The sequence below is a fragment of the Juglans regia genome, chromosome 13 (assembly GCF_001411555.2).
Source record: "Juglans regia cultivar Chandler chromosome 13, Walnut 2.0, whole genome shotgun sequence".
In the NCBI taxonomy this organism is placed as follows: Eukaryota; Viridiplantae; Streptophyta; class Magnoliopsida; order Fagales; family Juglandaceae; genus Juglans; species Juglans regia.
Genome location: NC_049913.1, coordinates 34,121,012 through 34,143,344, shown reverse-complemented (window position 1 = coordinate 34,143,344; position 22,333 = coordinate 34,121,012). Strand labels below are relative to the sequence as shown.

Genomic DNA, 22,333 nt, shown 5'->3' with positions numbered 1-22,333 from the left:
GAGATAATAAAATATTATTAAAATATTTGTTTTTAATATTATTATTATTTTAAGATTTGAAAAAGTTAAATTACTTATTATATTTTATATTAAAATTTAAAAAAATTATAATAATAAGTTAAGATGAATTTAAGAATCAAACAAAACGTTAATGTAAAAGAAGTCATGTCATCAATGAAAAACAGTATATTGTTGGAGTTTTTTTCTTGGCTAATATTTTATTTATTTGCGTTTCATATGACAAAAATTATATTTAAATTCATTTCAATATGTTATATCAATCTTTCCGACAGTAGTACTGCCAGCTATTGGATTCCCCGTTGATTCCGTAAATAATTTAACTAATAAGTAATAACTATTCATATGCTCATCAACTCTTTAGGTTGTTAAATGTCTGAAAAAGTATAGACAAAGAAATAAAGAATTTTTTTTTTTTAACTATCGTCATTAATTTATCCAAGAAACTTATATCTATAATCGAATACATGCAGAGATATCCTTATATCAACCATTATTTCAAAAATCAATTAATTCATTTAGATTTCTACAAGTATACTATTTCTTTTTGTGACTAGTTTGGTCTTTAGTACTACTGTTGATACTTTTTACAGATAAAGATCTAAAAGACAACGTTCTATTTAAACAAAGACTTAACATCACCTTTCATAAAAAGGGAAAACTCAACATCTACAAATAAATGTCCAAGAGACGAATTCTTTTTTTTTTTTTTACTAAACAATAAGAAAAACAATAAAGAAAGCAGTAAGATAGATGAAAAAATGACAGATTACAATTAGAACCAACTTCGATAGACTTCGAAATCTGTTACGGCGTGTGAAGGCAATATGCTTGTCTCTTTTCAGCCATAAAAGTAAGATTTGAAGGATCTGATGGTGACGATTACGATGATCTGGCGCGTGTGGTGAGAAAAATTATCAGAAGGGGTGGCATGTGAGAACCATGCACAGTTGTAAGCGGCACGTGAGGACCACGTGTCGTGATTTTCGCAAAACCGTTATTATCCTCCCAACGATTTGAGGCCAATGAGTCTTCTTATACTATACGTGTCTCTCGAGAATTGTCGAAAAATTGTAGATTTGTTTTTCTCAAACTTGAAGGAAACAGAATGAACTAAGAAAAAAAGAACTATTTTAATAGAAAAGTGGGTAGATGGAAAAAATAAGGGAAGGAGAGGGAGATGGAGGCTCCTCTAGCGAAAATAGATCTAAAGGCTTTTTATGAGAGCGAGAGAGAGAGAGAGAGAGAGAGAGAAGTGAAATTTATGAGGGACGAGGACTAAGGGCTCATTTGGACACAGAGATGAGACAAAGAATTCTCAAAATTCTTAAAACTTTTCATAATTTCATTCTCAAATAAGATTGTAAATAGGTTTGGATTGGACCAAACATCCATAAGGACTAGACCGGTCCAGTCCGTCCTTTCAGTCCGGCCTAATTCTTTTATTATTCTTTTCATTTTTTCAAATATATTAATAAAAAAATTATTTAAATTAGTAAATTAAAATTAAGTGAATTATTAATTTGAATTATGTAACTAACTCATTAAAAAAATATTTTACTATAATTATATTTATGATGTTGATAGTTCCTACTTACTAAGTTAGAGTTTACTCTTTAATATGTATAGTTATTAATAATGTCATACATTTTATATATGATTAATGAATATCAAATACTTTCATTGTACATAGATTATTCATACTTGCTTGCAACTCAGGTACTTAAAAAAAAAAGCTAATTATTTTAGTTAAATGTAAATAGTAGAGTATGTATGAATGTATGATGTATTAACTATTTACATATAATAACATAAATTATCACATGATTTATGTTTTATTATAAATTGATAGCATATATTATTTTATATTTTCTATGGTCAATGATAATAAATTAGATAAAAATTACTTCATTAACTTATATAATGACTATATAAAAATAATATATCAAATTATTAAAAATATTTTAAAAATATATATAAGGGTTCGGTCTGATTCGGTCTGATTCGATCCGGTCCAATCTAAAATTTGTAGACCCCGGGATCGGACTGAATGTCATCGGTCCACATATTTTGGGACCGAGACCAACCAGTCTAGAATTCGGTCCGGTTGGTTTTGCGAGTCCAAACCGAATTATTTACACCCCTATTCTCAAACATTAATCAAACACTAAACACTTTTCAATTTTAAATTTTTAACATTTTCATCTAAGTATTACCTAATAATTATCAAAACGCAAAAACAATAAAACTTTTACAAATTTTAAAACAAAACACAAAAATAATACAACTTTTACTAACTTTAAAAGAAAAATTATATTAAAAATTATATTCAAATAAGTTTTTAAATTTATAATATTTTTATTCAATTTTTTCTCTCTCATTTCTCTAAACCCACTAAAATATCTTAATTTAAATCATTTCACTATTATTCACCAAATTATGATATACTCAAAATGTCCAAACAAAAAAACACTCAGTCCCATCGTACTCAAAAATACAGAAAAACTCACTTTGTATCCATTGATATCAATATAGAAATTCAGCAAGGTCTGTTTTTTCAAGAAATAATTACGTTCTAGTATTTGTAACTTCATATAACTCAAATAATATATCCTCGATTTTTAATAAAATTGATAGTAGTTTCGTTCCTCTTATTGAAAAAACTATATATATCCCGATATAAGGTATAATAAATATTACTAGAATACTAATTTACTTGGTGACCTTAACACATCTTGGAAACTTGGTCAAAGTCACGGCCATATATATATATACACATGTTGCATGTATGTGTGTGTATATATATATATATATATATTAAGCATCCAGTTGCTGGTGTACTATATATGGATTTTCAATCATAAATGATTGAATGGGTCATGGATGCTAGCTTAATGAATTACTATATATATATATATATATATATATATATATATATATATATATAGGACAATATATGGTTTAGGAGTATATATTGAGGTACGTATGAACCTAATTAATTTTTCTTGTTTGTTTTATATTTCGTCTGTGAAGACACGTGTGATATCACAAATGCATCGCATATTTTATCTACAAATTATTTCTGCAAACATGTCATCCGAAAGTTATTAAAAATATAAAAACAACAGTCAAGAATATGATGATCTGATGACATACGGTGATCCCTCTCCAAATGGAGAACATGGGTTCGAAACCCATTTTATAAAAAAAAAAAAATACAAGAAGTACTACAAAACAAAACAATAAAAGAAAGTGTAGAAATAATATAAAATTAGAAAAAGACACAAGGCTAAAAATTAAACTTTAGAAGCTAAAAAATTAAGAAAAGTTGATAACTTAAGACTTTTGAAAAAATACAGTTATAAAAACAAAAATAATAAGAAAGAGCTTTTATAATTGAAAACTTAATAAACTAAAATTATAGTGATAAACAAAAATTAAGGAAAAAAAATTAAAAATATAAATAGAGGAAAAAACGTCACGGGTTATTACTTCTGAAAATTTCAATATTATTAGCATGCAATTATAACTAACATCCATAAAAACAGAGCCCGCCAATTAAACCTAATCAGAATCGCACCCATGCATATATTAATTGTAGCTGGCTAGCTAGGTTCCCTCCTACGGAAAAAATAACGGATTATTAATCTAATTAATTCTCACTTTCTTTATTTACTTCATGTTAAGTACTTTTGAAATTGTTTTTATTTTAATTTCATATTATTACTAGAATTAATTAAATGCATTGGAAGATTTTTCACTTTGTATGACTCGTATATACAATATATACACACACACACACTCGACAATAAGTAATTTGGTTGGTAACACCAATTATTATCTAGTCAAAGTCACCATGAATGTGGTCGTGGTTGAACAGATCATACTTTTATATTTAGATTTTCTTAGAAAATTAATTTATAGCAAGGGAGTTACAATAATTACCCTTGATTATAACACATTTTTAGTAAATTAATATTATCAATTAAGGGTGTTAAAAGTGTTTAAATAGTTTTAAAAGTTAAATAATAATAAAATTAGATTATTTAGATGTTAAATATTAAAATAATTTTCAATCACAAATAAGTTAAAATGTATATATGTTTGAGAAAAAGTATTTGGATGCTTTTCTTTAAATGTGTATTTTTGGATAATATAAAATGTAGTTTCAATTTTAAAACATTCTGTCAATAGACAAAAATACCTTCATAAATGTTAAATAATTACAATTTTGCCCCTTGATCTTATCACATGCACGACCCTACAACTTTAAAATGAGCTTTTATGTCATTTTTACTTCAAAAAATACTTTTATTGTTACAAAACAAGTATAATATGTTTGAAAGTGTTTTAGACATATGGCCATTACCAAACAATGTTACTATTAGTTTGTATTTGGACTAATCATTCATTATTATTTCAAGGATGAGTTTAAACTTAATTTTGGCCACCAAGATGATAGACTAATGGTTGATAAACTGATGAACAATGCAATCCGAATGTACAAAGGTAGATGCCATGCACAGTATCAAAACTTCAATAGTGCAACATTGGCTTGACAAAATTCATTCCAAGACATGCCACCAAATGAATGAGAGAAGTTTTGTGATATGTTTGAAGATCCCGCATATCAAATAATTTCGTTGCTATCTTTCTTTATGCTATATGTTAGATGCATTAAACAAATATAGTAATAATGTTGTTTGTTTTCTTCTAACAACAGTGTACTGTCAATAAAGCAAATGGAGCAAATTTAACGATACATGATCACGCGAATTCTAGATCTTTTCATCTACTATTAAAAAAATGATAACATTATACTAGTCCTCGTAAAATATTAACATATCAACATTTATAATTGAAGTTATAATATAGATTTTCCTTTTGCAGGAACAAGATAATCCTACTGACTATAATCTAACCTAATTGTATGCTAAACTGCACACAAATCACGATTGTATTTGGACCAGCTAGTCTTGAAGTAGATGCAAATTATGTAAGTTTAATTTTTTATTTGTATTGTCTAATAATATTTTTGTTATTTATACTATCTCTAATGATTTCTCTTTTCTTTTTTGTAGGAGAAGATGGTGTCAATTTGGGAAAATGCTGCTATTGCATCTAATGAATCCTCTGTGAACGATGTTCAGATCTTTTCTCAGGTTCTTGGACCCTGTTTTGGATACTGGCGGGGTTTAGGACATTGCGTGAAACCTTCCTCAACATCATCCTCTTCTCAAGTTAGATCTAATAACAACTCTCGGGAATTAAAGGAAGCAAGACTCTATATTGAACAGTTCAGGTCCAAACAATGAGAGTTTGAGGCTCAATTAAACCGAGCAGCGGATATGGAGGCTCGATTAGAACAAAATATGCAAAAGAAGTTGTAAATTCAACCCCAAAAAATATTCTTAAGTTATGTCTTTTGACTTATTTTGACTTGATGCAACATTTGAATAATTGTGATGTTTTATTTATAATATTTAAAAGTAGTTTTCTTATTTTGAATTTATAGCTTACTATATCTTGATTATCATTCGAACGCAACATATTCATTCTGAACAGTAAATTACAATTTATTATCCTTTGACCACATTTTCGCCGCAATTCGAACGATCAATCAAAAACCCTTCGAATGAATTGAGAATCGTCACTCAGGTTTGAATAGATTAATAATCGGTTCAAACACTCTGCATGTTTCATCATTTAACCACTTAATATTATGTTCGAACCCATTTTCTATCATTCGAATGTACCACAAACCATTCGAACAAAGATTATCGGACTAAACATTCGAACATATTTTTTTAATTCGAACATTTGTCAAGGATGTATGATCAGATTTGTTTTCTTCGAACACTAATCAACGTGTTCGAACACAAATAAATAGTTCGAACACTGGCTTCATTCGAACAGGATCAAATAAATTTGTGTTGTTTGAATTAAATTTCCATAATGTCCGAACTCCAAGTCGACCATTCGAACTATATTTTGGGACGAAAATGTTTCATCCTAAATATTTTTTTTTTGTTCGAACGGGTCGGCCAGATTTTGTCCCTAAAAATCCATTCTCTTGTAGTGTACGAGTATATGTATAGGTTTTATAAAGCCTTGGTTTGGGATAATTTTTATTGCATACGGTATTCTTCCGTCAAAAGTGAATATTAATGACCAAAGTTAGAGTACTATTTTAATAAATAAATTATATTATATATAGAAATGATCTGCTGCTTTCTATTACTCAAACATTATGTCCCCAATGCCGAATGTATCGATATTAGAATACTAATTTAGTCGGTGACTGCAACACAAGTTGGAGATCGATCGACTAGATCAAAGTCGCCATGAAATATGGTTGAATATACATGCTCGATCGGTTGGTGCATGGCTCATATTGTTGCATGTAATTTTAATTTCAGATCTGTCCAAATTACGCACGCGCGCATACACATATATATTGTATATATATTGGTATCCAATTCCTTGTGTAACATGAATATTCACTTATCGATGATTGAATGGGTGTAAATGCATGCTTATTTACTAAAGTAATGTTTTAAGATTTGAAAATCTAATACAAGAGTTTATTTATTATGATGTGTAATTACATACACGTGTATATAGCTTATTTAGTGATGCTAGACTGAATAAAGATTATTCTAAAAGCTAATTTCAACAGATAATTCACAAGGAAAAATGACAAGAAAATTGCCAGCTAAGAACTTAGAGAAAACGACTACGATATTCAATAGAAAATAATCAATCTCCAAAATGACCAAGATTTGCCCACAAGCTAGGCTAAAATAGCTGTAAATCGAAAATATCAGATTTTTGCCAAAAATAGCAAAACTCCAAAAATCACACCATAAATAAATTCGCAACTAGAAGTAATCTACCAAAAATCTAGCTCAAATCGGATTTAGAATCACTTCCTGAACGATAAATGAAATATTACTATAAAAGATAAAAATTATCTAAAAAAGGAAGTTTGGATGGAAAAATAGTGGATTTTGGTCTTGAAAATGATGCACACCAAGCATAGCTAGGAGATCAAAAGGTGCACACCGAAAATAGCTTTTGGAATTGGGGTCATATGCACGATTTTGATACCCATAGCCAAAGTTAAGGCCAAAATACTGAAAGTTGCTCAAAACTATCCCAAATCAATGAAACATCACTGTTTCTAGCCATATTTGCACTATTCTGTCAACTCAAGGTATTTTACCATTATAAATGTGCAATCTGACAACTCAGTATCATCTGACTCATATCCTCTTGCATCAGTCATCTTGGGTTGGAAAGAACTCGCCCTCGAGTTCACAATAGCTTTATTGGAATCCACAAAACAGGACTCAGGTGTTTCAGATTAAATACATCATAAGTCTTCAAATGGTTGGGGAGGCGCAACTTGTAGGCGTGATCATTGATCTTCTGTAGAATCTCACAGGGTCCAATCTTCCGCTCTTTAAGCTTATTATACTCTCCAACAGGAAAACGATCACGATTAAATACCATCCAAACAAAATCACCAATATTAAAAAGTACTTGTCTACGATGATTGTCGGCTCAAACCTTGTACTTATATGCTTTTTGATTTCCTCATCTGGTTCCAGCTCACCCAATGAATTTTATACTCTTAAGCTTGTTGACCCCATTAGTAGCTCTTCACAAGTCTGTTTAGATCATGTAACTGTTGCTTGGGAAGCTTGAAGATACCCATGTTGTAAGTTGGGATAACCTAAGCAACAAATTTTAACAATATTTCCTTGCCTGCTTGTGAGAGAAATCTTTGCTTCCAATTTCACAATCTTGCTTGCACCTTATCAAGGATACCACTAAATGAATAAGCTCTTGATCTCCCCACGAGAGCTGGAAAGCCCAGGTATTTTTCATAGGAATTAGTGGCTTTGATTCCTGCTATGCTAGTCATAATATCATTAGCTTCCTCACTGGTATTCTTGCTGAAAAAAAATGGAAGTCTTCTCTTTGTTAAGCCTTTGACTTGAAGCCTTTTCATAAGAGTCCATCAAAGAAAAAAGCCTGCTCCACTCCAAAGAATTGGCCTTGCAAAAAAGCAAACTGTCATCTGTAAAAAATAAGTGATTAATGTAGATTTGGTTTCTTCCCAAAGGGAGACCAGTGATCAGACCATACGATTCAACTCTATTGAGAAGAATATTAAGAGCTTTGGTGCAAAAAGATGAAAAGGTAGGGGAAAAAGGCTACCCCGACCTGATTCTCCTAGTTGGACTAAAACTTTCTTGTGGGATTCCATTAATAAGAAGAGAGTATGAGGCTGAGGATACACATTGCCTAGTAAGATCAATCTACCTTTGTGCAAATCCCAATTTCTGCAAGACAGATCTAAGGAATCCCCATTCAATCCTATCGTAGGCTTTTCTCATGTCAAGTTTAATGGCCATAAAACCTTCCTTACCTCTCATCCTGGTCTTCATGGAATGCAGGGATTCAAATTACACAATGACATTGTCTGTAATGAGTCTACCAAGTACAAAAGATATTTGAGTGGGAGAGATAATATCTGGAAGTATGAGCTTTAGACTGTTAGCCATCACTTTTGTAATGATTTTGTAGAAAACATTTCACAGACTGATAGGCTTGAAATCAGTAACCTGGGAAGGTGAATTCTTCTTTGGAATAAGTACTATATGTGTCATTCCTCCCTTCAGACCATTTACAATCATTGAGAACCTCTAGCACTACATCATAAATAGTTGATCCCACTGTGTCCTAATGATCTTGATAGAAGGCAACAAGGAATCCATTAGGGCCAGGGGAACCTAATGGATTCATGTTAAAAATTGCCTCATTGACTTCTAAGGCAGTGAAGCTTTTGATAATTTTGGAATTCATGTCTTCAGTCAGTGTCGGTTCCATAGACGGAAGGCATTCTTCAATTCCTACTTGGCTGGAAGTGGAAAACAACTCAGAGAAATACTGCTGGAAGGTTAAACTAATTTCCTCAAGATATGTTGTTTCCTAGCCTGCTCTATTCACAATCCTTCTAATTGTATTAGTTTTCCTCCTCTGGCTAGCACACTTGTGAAAAAACTGTGTTCCTATCACCATCCTTTAGACAAGTTTGTTTAGCCCTTTGCTTCCATTTGGTATTTTGAAATTTTCTACTTCAAGGAGGGAATCAACCTCTTTCTATAGAGTCTTTATCTCTTCCCGTAATTGGCCTTCATTTATATCTCTAAGATGGTTAAGCAATTCGAGCTTGGGCTTGAGTAGTTTCGCTTGGCTCTTATGCATATCTTTACTCCACTATTTCATACCCAATTGACATCGACTCAATCCATCAGTAGCTACTTGCAATTTATTAGAAAAGCTACTTAAACCATACCAAGCATTTTTAATCATTGCATTGCATCCATATTTTTTGCCCTAGCTGGATTCATATTTGAATAATCTCTCTTGCTTCTTTGTTAAGGAATGACAATGCAAAGAAATGCATATAGACCTATGATCTGATCTGTTAGCAGCAAGCTGATGCACCATGTGATTTTCAAACAAATTGAGCCAAGCAGTATTCCCAAAGGCTTGATCAAGCCTTTCCTTAGTGAATTATGGACCTTTAATGTTGTTTTCTCAGGTAAATCGATCCCCAAGGTAACCAAGACCACTAAGGTCACAAGCTTTTAAAGCTATTCTAAAGCTCTCCATTTGTCTATAAGGCCTTCTAGATGCACCAAACTTTTCATTTTGCTTGAGAATTTCGTTTAAATCTCAAAAGTAAAGATAAGGCATGTTCTAAGACGGTTTAAGAGCTTGGAGCAACTTCCAACTCTCATTCCTTTTTGCTATGATAGGGTTGACATAAAAGGTTATTGAGAGTGAGTTTGTTCTCTTAGTTAGTAAATTGATCTTTACAAAGACGTACCAGCTGGTATATGAAACCAATTCAACTTTCAAATGTGAGTTCCAAAGAAAAGCTAAACCCCCACTCCTGCATCTACAGTCAACACTGAAACAGTGATCAAACCCAAGCTTATATGTGATTTTCTCTATTTTATCTCTACCACATTTAGTTTCTACGAGGAAAACAAGGTTTGGGAATTTTGTCTTCACCAGAAGGTGAAGTTCTTGAACTATCCAAGGGTTCCCAATCCCTCGACAGTTCCAACTTAGGCAAATCATTAGTGATGGTGGGGCTACAAAGCAGTCTCCACCAATACATCCTAAGTTTGGCTTCTTCCATGGGTGATCTTGGATTTAGATTTCTTAGGGAAAGGGCAAAAGTATGAATTTCCATACACAGCGATCAAAGGCCTTTTAATGATTTTATCTTATGCATTAACCATGTAGATATTAGTCACATCAACTCGTATTGAGGAGTAGCATCTAGCTCTTCTCTTCCACTCTGTGACTTTATTCCACAGATTAGGAGATGTGGTGATATTCTTAAGGGATGGAATTTGGAGATCATCAAAATATGTATTCTCCTCTTGGGATTTTAGAGTAAAACCAGAATCCCTTGATTCAAGGTCTATAAAAAGAGGAATATTCTCATTAACGCCATATTCAACTACAATGTTCGAATTACTATGGGGGTAGTTAGTACATACCTTATTGGTTCCAATACTAGATTTATCGGGAGCCTATCCACTTTCCATAGCAAGGTTCCAATTATCAAGGGATTCTGCAAAGGCAGGACCATGACTTTCTTCTTCCGTCTCCTTGGATTGCGCCTCTATGTCTTTCTGTGAATTGGACTTGCCTTGTTTGACACTACCACTGGTTGCATCGTTTAAGCTCCATCGCTGATGAGATGCTTGACAACGGTGGTCCGATGAACCACCATACTTTTTCAGATCAGTACCAAAGAAAGGGGAGGATGCAGCATGCAGCCATTAGCCATACTAATCTTGGTTCTGTGGGACTAGGTTCTGCTTTAAGCATTTACCATTCTGGTGCTTTAGAATACCACACTTGAAACAACAATTTGGAAGTCTTTCATATTTGAAGTTGATCCAGCACTACTTTCCACCAATATTGAGAAAATGACTACGAACAATAGGTTTTGTAATATTGATTTCCACCCCGATTCTCATAAATTTTCCCTATCTGAAACCTTCATTATCTGCTTCCATAGTGATTACTCTTCCAAATGCTAATCCAATTCTTTCACCCATCTCTTTAGTCATTCTAGCAAAAGGGAGACTATGTAATTGGATCCAAAATGGCTCCATTGTAAATTGAGAACCTGTAGGAGATAGACCCCCTTCAAAATTCTGGTTGCAGACCAAATGTCGATCAAAAGACCAAGGCCAAAAATATTATTTATTTGGATCAAGAATAAAATGTTTAGTTTTAACACTTAGTGTATTTCCCTTCCATTTACTTTTTTCTCTTTATTTTCTATTAGTCTTTTTCTTTTTTTTTTAATTTCCCTTGAGTTTATCTACATCGTTGGATTTTAGTTAGGGACCCCAAGATGTAGGGCTAAGATAAGTAACCAAAACTCTAACTCTTCTTCTCTTTCTTTCTTTCATTCCTACCCCCAGCTCGTCACCCCTACACCATCTCCCTCCCTTCTCTGGCACCGACCACCAAAAGTAGCCACAGAGCCGTCGTGAACAGCACTACCGCAAGGCTCACGCAAGGCCGACCACCCTCCATGTAGTCATCATCGTACACCGCCCAACATCTCTCTCTCTCTCTCTCTCTCTCTCTCTCTCTCTCTCTCTCTCTCTCTCTCTCCTTCTTTGTTTTCTCTTCCCATGGCCTTAGACCCTGCTTTTATTGCGCCACCATCAGCCAACACGCCTCACCTTGACCACCCTTATCTTATCCCTTCTCAGTTCCTATTTCTCCCTCTTTCGATCTCTCTCTCCCTTGTTTCTTTGTTTCTCCCCTCCCTGCCATCGTGCTCCGTCTCAAGCTCAACAGCCACTCCAAATCCTAGTCTCTCCCTTCGGCAGGACCTCTCTTGGCTTTTCCCTAGCAATTTCCCGTGTCCTGCATGCCAACGAACAAGCCCCCCCATGCCCAGCCCAAAACCCCTCTCTATCTCTCTCTCTCTCAACTATGCACGACAAGCCCAACCTTGAACACATCAGAGCCATTATAAGCCACTCCAAATCGTCACCTCCTCTTCAGCCCCTCAACATGGCAATAGACCTTCTCGTTCCTAATTTCTCCCCCTCTATTTCTCTCATTCTTGGCCACCATCCACAACCATCAATCATCAGCCACAACCACCACCTTACGTCGGAAAACACCCAGCCCTGCTGTCACATCATTTGTGAAGCTCAGCCCCTAAATTTTGGTATAATTCTATTTCCTTATCTCTCCTAGATTACTGTGTTTATGTGATTGTATTTGAATATATAGATAGATTTAATGTATGTATCGAATGTTTAAGTTGTGGTAGACTGAGAAGAAGTGGAATGTAGTATGCGATGTTGCTATATGTTGTACGAAGTAATTAGATTAAATGTGTAGTTGTGTTGTGGTCCTATGTCTTGTGAAGTAATGGGAATCATTATGTAGTCCGTGTTGTGGATGTATCCTATGCGAAGTGATGGGATTAAATGTGTAGTTTGTGATGTGATTGCGTTAGTTCATTGTATGTTGAGTTAATTGATATATGGATTGCGTATGAGTAGTAGGTGTATGGATTTTAATATAATTTTCAGATTGTGTTAATGTGATCTTTCTAGCATTTTATGCTTATCTGAAGTATGGGGATGTGTTGGATGTTCTGTGTAGAGTTTAATTGGACTTTGTATTGAGTATGTGTGTGTAGTTGCATGATATGATATTTGGTTTTAGGGACTAAGGAAGTTTGTAGTTGAGTGAGCAAAGTTTTATAAATTGGAAGGTTATATGTTCAAGAAATGGATAGTATGGGCAACAAGTATGTTTTATAAATTTAAGTTGTGTATGTGAGAGATAGGAGTGGGGCGATGTGAATTAGTACTAATTATTGAAGTGATATATGGTTGTGGTTTTGTGGATTCGTGATTTGTAACTTATAAAGTTTTGTGATTGTGTTGTGTAGAAGTATAAATGATATGGACAGATTTAATGTTTAATCTTTAACTTCATTGGTGTTGATGTTTGAGCATGGAAGTGGTTTATAATTTCATGGTTATGCTTGAGTTTGGATTATGTCATGTAATTGAATTGTATTGAGATGCTTGAGGTGAATATATGAAGTTTGGATGGAGATGGATTGTCTGGAAGTGTTGGGATGAAATGATGGAGTTGTAGTGGAGTTGAAAAGCATGATAATGATGTTGGTTGTTAAATGGACAAATTTGTTTATTTTCAATGTATCGGGTATGGATGAAGCTTGTATAAGCAAATGCATGCTTTAAATGAATTGCATGTCGATCTTAACTGATAGAAATGGTAGGGTACATGTGTAAATTGATTGGTTGCATGTATTGGACAGATTTTATGTACTTTGAATGTATTATGTATGGATAGAACTTGTAAGAATAAGTGGGTACTTAAATAAATTGTATGTTGATCTTAGGTGATAAAGGGGTATGGTACATGTGTGTGTTGGTGGATTTTATAGGTATGTTTAGGTTAGATTGTAGAATATGTTTGTAGGTGAGGAAGTGAATGGGAACTTGAGTTGATGTTAGATTGGTTTTGGGTTGGATTATGTATATAGGAAGGGTATTATTTGAGGAATGGTATTGTGATTGTAGTTGGGTTTTAAGGTGAAGTGGGATTTAGTTGTAGGCTTGTGCATAATGGTTGGAGATTTAAAGTGAAGCATATGAGCTCACTTTATTAGTTAGAAATGAAGTTAGGCTTTCAGGTTCATAGTCTAAACTTAGGATTTATGAAAATGGTTATGCTTCAAGGATTGAATGGTGACTTGTACAAGTGTAATGAAAGGGAAGTTATGAATACCTAGACATTTAAGTTTGCACAATTAGGAATATTATAAAAAATTATGCAATTAAATAGATGAAGGAGATTAGTTGGATGATGACTAGTTTAAATAGAGGAAGTTTATGTTGAGAACCAATTGGAGGTTAAGGCCTTATGGAAGAGAATGCAGAGTTAGGTGTAGCTTTATTATGTAAGTTCTAAGTTTAATCTTCTTTTGTAAATGAAAAGGGAATGACATTAAGGTGATGTATGCATATTGTAGGTTGTCATCTGACATGCACATGAATGGAATGCATGAAATAAAAATGGCATGGAGTCCAGATAAGTATTAATAATCTTCTAGAGTTTTGTAAATATATGAAAATGAAAAGAAAATGTATTATTTATAAAATGAAAATAAAATTCTTTTATGAGAAAGATGTTCTTTTATGAAATGAAAGAAAATGAAATGTTTTCTTAGAAAGGAAATAATGCTTTATGAATCTATGCTAATGTATTAATATTTAAGTATATGTATGTAAGAGCCTTCTTTGGCAGCCCCTTTTCATGCACCCAAAGAATAGTTGTATATATGTATGGATGTTATATGTAGTATTTATTGTATTTATGTTCCATGAAATGAAATGATGAGGTTTTATGCTATGGAATGATGTTTTATGAAATGAAATGCACTGATGAATGAAAAGAAGGAAAATGAAATGACTAAAAGGAAATGAATGTTTTAATGTATGAAGCTACGTAACGGTCATGACTGAATGAATGATGGTACCAATGCACTAGGGATATTGCAATGCCGGGTAAGTAGTACTGGTAGTGTACCAAGTGCTATCCTCTAATTAAAAGATATTCCCAACCTGTGGCCACATATAGAATCTAGGTCCAAAAAATTGCTAATCCCAACACACAAGACGTAACAATATATACTGGTCAGAAGAAAAGTGATAAAAGTAGTTGAATGTATGAAACGATTTAGTTTTCTCAAGAAGGAATGTACAAGGTGGTAAATGTTTTGGGGAATGAAATTATTTTTAAAGAAAAAATCCACCTTGTAATATTTTCAAATAAAATAAATGTTTTATGTAAAGTATGTATGTGATACCCCGTATTTTAGTGTATTTTAACTAAATCATTATTTTAATTAATTTAAATATTGGGTCTCTTGTTTTAAAATTTATTGGATTTCTCGGTGGTTTATTTCATGATTTTTAATTTGTGAAAATTATTTTGATATGCTTTTTTAATATAGTAATTACTGTTATGCATTTAAATAGTTATTTTATTTAAATTAGTTGTTTGTGGGTTTTAAAATTATTTGTGACCCAAGATGTGAGAATTGGATCTAATTTCTTTCCCTCACTTTTTCTTCTTCTTTTTTTTTTCTCCTCTTTTTCTTTTCCTTCTTTCTTTTTCTCCTTATTTCTCCCCTGCTTCTCTTCCCGCGCACGACATCCCTCTCTCCCTCTGCCCGTGCGTTTTCTTCTTCTCTACCCAGCCACCATCGCACGCCGCCGTGTACCTCACCGCCCCTCCCATTCCCTTCCCCACCGGCCGGCGACCCCCACACTTCAATCTCAGCCTCTCTCGCGCCGCCGTTTGTCCCCACGCACGACGCAAAGCCTCAGCACCTCTTGTGTTCGCGCGCCGCCGTCGAGCCACCTCCGGCCACCATTTCTTTACCACTTCATCCTCGACCTCCCAGCTACCTAATGCATCCATCCTTGGCTCCGATCTGCCACGGGTGAAGCCCATCTATCTTCATCTCCGATTTAAGCATTTTGGCCTTCAACCGCCCTCTACGCCGCCACCCACGGCCAATCACCACCACCACCATTGGCTTCACTGACATCCTTAAGCCCTACCCTATCAATCTCGGGTCTTCGTTTGTACCCGTTCAAAAGTGGATTTTTGAGACCCACGGCCATAGTGCATTTGGCACAGTTCTGTTGTTGTGTTGCCACTTCGTGCAGCTCCGTGATCCTTCAGAAATTATAAAATAGCACTATAAGTATTTTTCAAATAACTCTTGTGATTTAAATGTATTTTTGCACTAACTCATTTCATTATGATTTGGTTGCTTATGCTGGACTGAGTCCGAGGAGTAGGAGGTCTGATGGATTGGTGAATGAAGTTGTTTGTGTGATTGGATTGTGTTGACATTTGTTGGTTCTTGGATATTGTTGTCGGGTCGTGTTCATTGCATTTGCACACATGTTCATGTTTGTAACTGAAAATTGGACTTTCGCATGATTGCATGCATGTTCATGTGTTTATTTGAAAACTGAGTTTTCATGTGAGAAATGATTTGAGTATGCTAGAAATTTTTGGATTGACTAGTTTGAGAAAAATGAAAAGAGACTGTAGGGATGGTGGTAAGCAAGGATGGTGGTAGAGTCCCGCCTGCGATTCCCACCTACGATGCACGCGGTAGGGATGGTGGTATAGTCCCGTTTGTGATTCCCGCCTACAGTGCTCTGATATGTATTCATTATGTGGAAAGGAACTGTAGGGATGGTGGTAAGCAGGAATGGTGGTAGAGTCCCGCCTGTGATTCCCGCCTACGGTGCACGCGGTAGGGATGATGGTAAGCAGGGATGGTGGTTGTGTCCCGCCTATGATTCCCGCCTACGGTGCACGCAGTAGGGATGGTGGTAAGTATGGATGGTGGTATAGTCCTGCCTGTGATTCCCGCCTACAGTGTCCAATAAATATTTGGGTTTTGTGTAAATCATTTTTTGGGAAAATGTCGGATTTTATGTTTTGGCTAAAATGAGATTTTTAGCGTGTGTTGGAAAATAAACATTTTCGAGAAAAATGAGGTTTTGGGATCTGTTTGTTGGTTGCATTAATGTGTTTTTATCTCGATGATTGTTTGGATTATTACTTACCTGTGATATCGTTTTATGGTATCGTAGATTTTGATGCAGATGAGGATGACGACGCTTAGGGTTTGGCCCAGTTAGAAGAGTGATCTGGGATTGCTCTCGTGTATCAAGATTTATTATCCTACTCGTTTATGTATTTATCTTTTGTAATATATTTGGGATGACAGTATAACTTTTTAAAGGTAATTCATTATGGATATTTGTATTTAAATTTCTGGTACTTAGTTGACTTATTATATTATCCGCTGCGACTTTTGTTGTGCACTTTTGCATGTTGCACACACTTGGGCACATTTCGTTGGGATGCGTGACCCATGTTGTCATCATCCCAACGTCACGATCCCCGCGTTGCCGTAAGGGGGAGTCGGGGCGTCACAATGTAGATGAATGACAGATGCATGAATGAAAACCTATGTTAGTATACTTTTACAGTATGAAGTAATGCTTAATGAGTATTCAATTCATTTTGTTTTTATGTGTGCCCCACCCAGAAATGAAATGAGGACGAAGCATCAGGACATATATGGCTCAAGAAAAATGTGACAGAAGCCTAGGTATATTATTTCATATATGAAATCATTTTTGTAAAAGAGCTTTGTATTTTAATTAAACGAATTCCGCTGCAAAACACTCTTTTAGATTTATAAATATAAGTTTTCAATTTTAACTATAGAATCTTTTATATCCTAAGAATTAAGGATCAAATGAAAAGTTTTAAAAAGTTCAATAATTTTCATCTCATTTTTTAAAACTATTTATTAAAGTGCTACCATAAGGACAGACGTTGCAAAAGTAAATTCTATTACGATACATTTTCATGATACATTTTCATAATTAATATTAGTAATTAGTTAGTTTGTTTTGTGAGGGTTGTACCATCATTTGTGTTATATTTATATAAAAGTTAGATTTATAGATCTTGTATTTGTAATAAAAACATATAAACATATATATATATATATATATATATATATTATGATCACGTAAATAATTTAGTGTCGAGCTACTCGGACTAACTTTTTTCTACCAAATATATATGTATCTCAAGTAATTAGAAAGATATATGATAGAATAACTAATCCTTTTAGTTGAGTGTGTTAAGATATAAAATAATAAAATCTACATCTTCCCATTAGCTTAAGCTTTTGGGACAAAATGTGATTTCACATGGTATCAGAGCAGAGGTCCTTATTTTGAACCTTGACTCTACATTTTAACCTATTTAATTAAATATTTCACTTGTTGAACCTACTCATTGTGGGGAAGTCTGACCCACAAGTGAGGGGGAGTAATTAAGATATAAAATAATAAAATATATCTCTTCTCAACAGCTTAAGCTTTTGAGACAAGAGTTAATTTCACAAAGTGAACGCAAGTGTCTATTCAACAATTGGATACGTGGTCTTAATTAGACCATGGTCAATGGATGATATAACTTTACAACGGACCCACTACTTGTATGCTTTAAGGCTTTGTTTGGATGTTGAGATGAGATTAGTTGAGATGAGATGGGAAATCTATAAATAGTAATGAAATGGTTTGAGTTAAGATGTTTTATAGGATTTTGGAAAAGTAGAAAGAAATGGTTGAATAAAAAATTATAAAGTTAAAATATTATTAGAATATAATTTTTTAATATAACTTTTGTTTTGAGATTTGAAAATGTTGAATTGTTTTTTGTGTTTTGTTCAAAAAATTGAGAAAATTGTTATCATTAGGTAATAATTAGATGAAGAAGTTAAAATTTTGAAATTGAAAAGTATTTGTATTTGAGTGGTGTTTGGATGTTAAGATGAAATGAAAGGGGTTAAGAACATCTCAACATCCAAATGCTAAGTCATTACTTCGATGGAGTAAAAGCTATCAAGTTTCAAATTTTTTTTTCACAAGTTTAGCTATAACTTACATCGATATGATATAGGATATTGGATCTTCTATTTCATATTTTCAAGGGTTACGTTCGAGACAACAAAAGAAAGCATTATATATATATATATATAACAAAGCAAGATAGTTGAGATAAAAGCTTTATATATATACAATATCTAACCAAAATTAATTAACCACTATAACAGAATGAAAGACAATCTGATTTAAGGCATTTCTTCTAAGGTACACTACAAGAATTCAAAGTTTCTCCAGTGCTCAAAATCATCACAAATACCCCATATAATTGCCGCATTTATCCACTAGTAATGAAGCCTTGTTACTGAAAATAATTGGAAGGCATGTAGCAAGAAGACTAGTAATGAAGCCTTCTTATGGAAAATAATTGATTTCATCAATTGTAGCATATACATACATACGCATATATATATATATATATACACACACTGATTGTTGACTAAACTCATCATCTATCATCACCCAATGGTTAATTCACAACTAATTGGTTCCTTGTACTATCAAATCCAAAAGTTGTGCTTGAACTAAAAGAATAGTCTATGTCGACACCAATGCTTAAAGAGTGTATAGGAGCATTGAGCAAGTATTAATTCTCTTCTGTACGGAGATCAGCCTTTGCCCATGGATGTTTTTCCATAATTCTCAACCCCTCTAGCTCCATTGCGACTTCCTTCATAGTTGGCCTATCCTCCCCTCTTACACTTAAGCACCGTTTTGTAAGATTAGCAACTTCTTTTATTGCATTAATGTTACCGCCACTAACAATTTGATAATCAAGAATTTGATGTAGGCGATCATCATCTATTGCAGAGTTAAAGTACAATGCCAGACTTCTATCCATTTCAGGCCTATCAAATGAAACTGCTTTCATACCTGTCAACAACTCGGCCACAACAACACCAAAGCTATAGACGTCACTTTTTTCTGTAAGTCGGTTACTATAGAAGTATTCTGGGTCTAAATATCCAAAAGTTCCCTTCACCAATGTAGCTACTTCTGTTTGATCCAGAGGGACCAATATTGAAGTTCCAAAGTCAGCTACTTTTGCAGAATAGTTATCATCTAAAAGTATATTTGCAGGTTTCACATCCCTATGTATAATCAGAATAGAAGTCGAGGAATGCAAGTATGCAAGTGCCCCTGCTGTTTCTGTAGCTATCTTCAAACGCTTTTCCCATGAGAATGAGGATGATATGCTTTTATCATGAATGTGGTTAGAAAGAGTACCATTTGTGATGAATTCATAAACTAGTAATGGCACTTCTGTTTCTAGACAACAACCTAACATCTTAACCACATTTCTATGGTTAATTTGTGTAAGTACAATTACCTCATTTATGAATTGCTCAATTTGACTTTGGTCACAAACTTTTGATTTCTTGATAGCAACAACTTTGTTCTCTGGTAGGATTCCCTGATAAACAGTTCCATAGCCTCCTTGGCCAAGGATTCTACTCTCATCATAATTGTTGGTAGCTTTTTCCAATTCCTCTGCACTAAAGATTTTGACAACTTCCATAGAAGCTCTATAATTCAAGAGTTTTTGTTGTAACAATAAGCCTCCATTTTGTTGGAAAAATTTCTCTTTTAGCTTGATGAGTTTTCTTCTTTTGAGTCCACAATATATTGAAGAACCTCCCATGAACAATACCAAAAGGCCAATGCTGATAGCTGCACATATTCAAACATGTTATCTTTGTTTCCACCAATGGTTCAGCAAATTAGTGAATCAAATAGGTAACTAGCTAGCTCACGTTAGAGCATGCTAGTGACTATCACAGTTTGCTAGAATAGATTCTATGTAGAGCCTGCATGATACATATATGGAAGAATTCCACCAACACAAAATATGGCACACCAAAAAGAATGGACTGTTCAAGCACTGTATGCAATAGTTCCTGGATGAATCATATCAAGCAAGCCTTTATCCTATCAAGAATCAAAAGTTCAAAAGTCTTCTAGGACTTTGAAATTAAAGAGCAAAATGATGGTGGATTTTTTATAGGAGTACTTGATAGTACATAATTATATTCTATGTTCAGTCTAACATGCATGGGCTGACATGGAAGTGCCATTTAAGATCGTTTGACAATTGGCTTGCTAACTCTGACATGGCATGTCCCGTCAACATTCATTTCAAAATTACGCTGATCCGTTAGCACATTCACAATTTGTGCCCCTAGCTTGGCTCGTTGGTATATATAAGTGAATAGATTAATGACCAAGTATATAAAATATTGGTAAAAAAGTAATTACAAATATATTAATTATATATTATTATACCTACATACTTACTAAGTGGAATAATGATATGAATGCTAGATCGGCCGGCCGAGGCTTTAGGCCTGCATCCTGTTCCGTTTATGATCTTCCCATCGCCTTCGTATCCGCCAAGGCAAGTACATGTGAAATTTCCCTCAATGTTGTTGCATGTTGCTGTAGTAACGCACGGTTTCGGAATTGAATCACACTCGTTAATATCTGAAACACAGCAAAAATACAAAAGATCGATGCTAATTAGCAAACCAAATGCATATGATCAGTACATGATTCGAAACTTTGGAACCCATATAAAAAATAATAATCTAGAATGATCAAACACCACAATTTATAAGGGAAGAAAGCATAATCCCATGAGCATGCATATTTCCATTTATAAACTCAGAATTCAGGCGAAGTTTCTTTGAGGTTCATTCTTTATGGATGTTCTTTCCTTGAAATTTTGGAGAAGCTTCTTTTAGATTTGCAAAACTCGTACCTTGGCAACCATATTCAACGAGATATGGATTTCCTTCATAACCTTTATTGCACCTGCATCGGTACCCATCCCTGTTTTCGGGATGATAACAATGGCTATTCCTTCCACATACGTTCTTGGAATTTTCACATGTTTCTTTGCCATTAATCGCCCAATCAAGAACCATTGGGGTCCTCCTGTTTGAAATGTTTCTAAGATAAACAGAGGAGAAATTGAAGCTGCCTTGTTTAGCCACAAAAGCAAAGCTGCATGGATTGAATTTGGATACTCTTGTGTGATTGTTATAGCTACGTGCATCCAAAGTAAAGTTCTTCAATCCTTTTGGGATATCAACTTCGCAGCACCCAATCCCAGAGCATGACCCATTGATGACATTCTTGGGACTTCGACATATAGACATGCAGCCTATGGAGAAGCGTTCATTGTTCCGGTAAGCATTGAGGTAGGCGTAAGTGTCGCAGCCGACGGCCACAAACTTGTTTTTGGTGTTGGAAATTGTGAAAGCAGGGACACGGAGAGAGGGATTGTTGTTATCCCCAAGCACACCACTCGAGTTTTCGTAACACTGACGGGATATATACATCAAGATGTCAAGCTCGCCGTCAATGGAAATGTTTGTGACAACCAGATTTTTACCGACCACTGGTTGGGGACGGCCGGACGAATCGTTGCTACAATTAATGCGAAAATATTGATTTAGGTAGCAATCTTCAGTAATACCAAATGGATATGGAATCTTAACATCTCCACACCGATCCTGGCAGTGAGGCCTCTTGGCTATTGGAAATGCTACTACTGCAGCTGCCATTCCCGACACTAACACAAAAACACACATCACTTGCAAGAACATCCTGCTCAAACCCATTGCTCCCTGATGATCTGTTTCCCAGGA

At 34.2% G+C, this 22,333-nt stretch overlaps 1 pseudogene; it reads right to left on the bottom strand.

Moving 5' to 3' along the window:
* Positions 1-19,152: 19,152 nt before the first annotated feature.
* On the bottom strand, positions 19,153-22,306 carry LOC109010819 (annotated as a pseudogene).
* Positions 22,307-22,333: the final 27 nt, after the last annotated feature.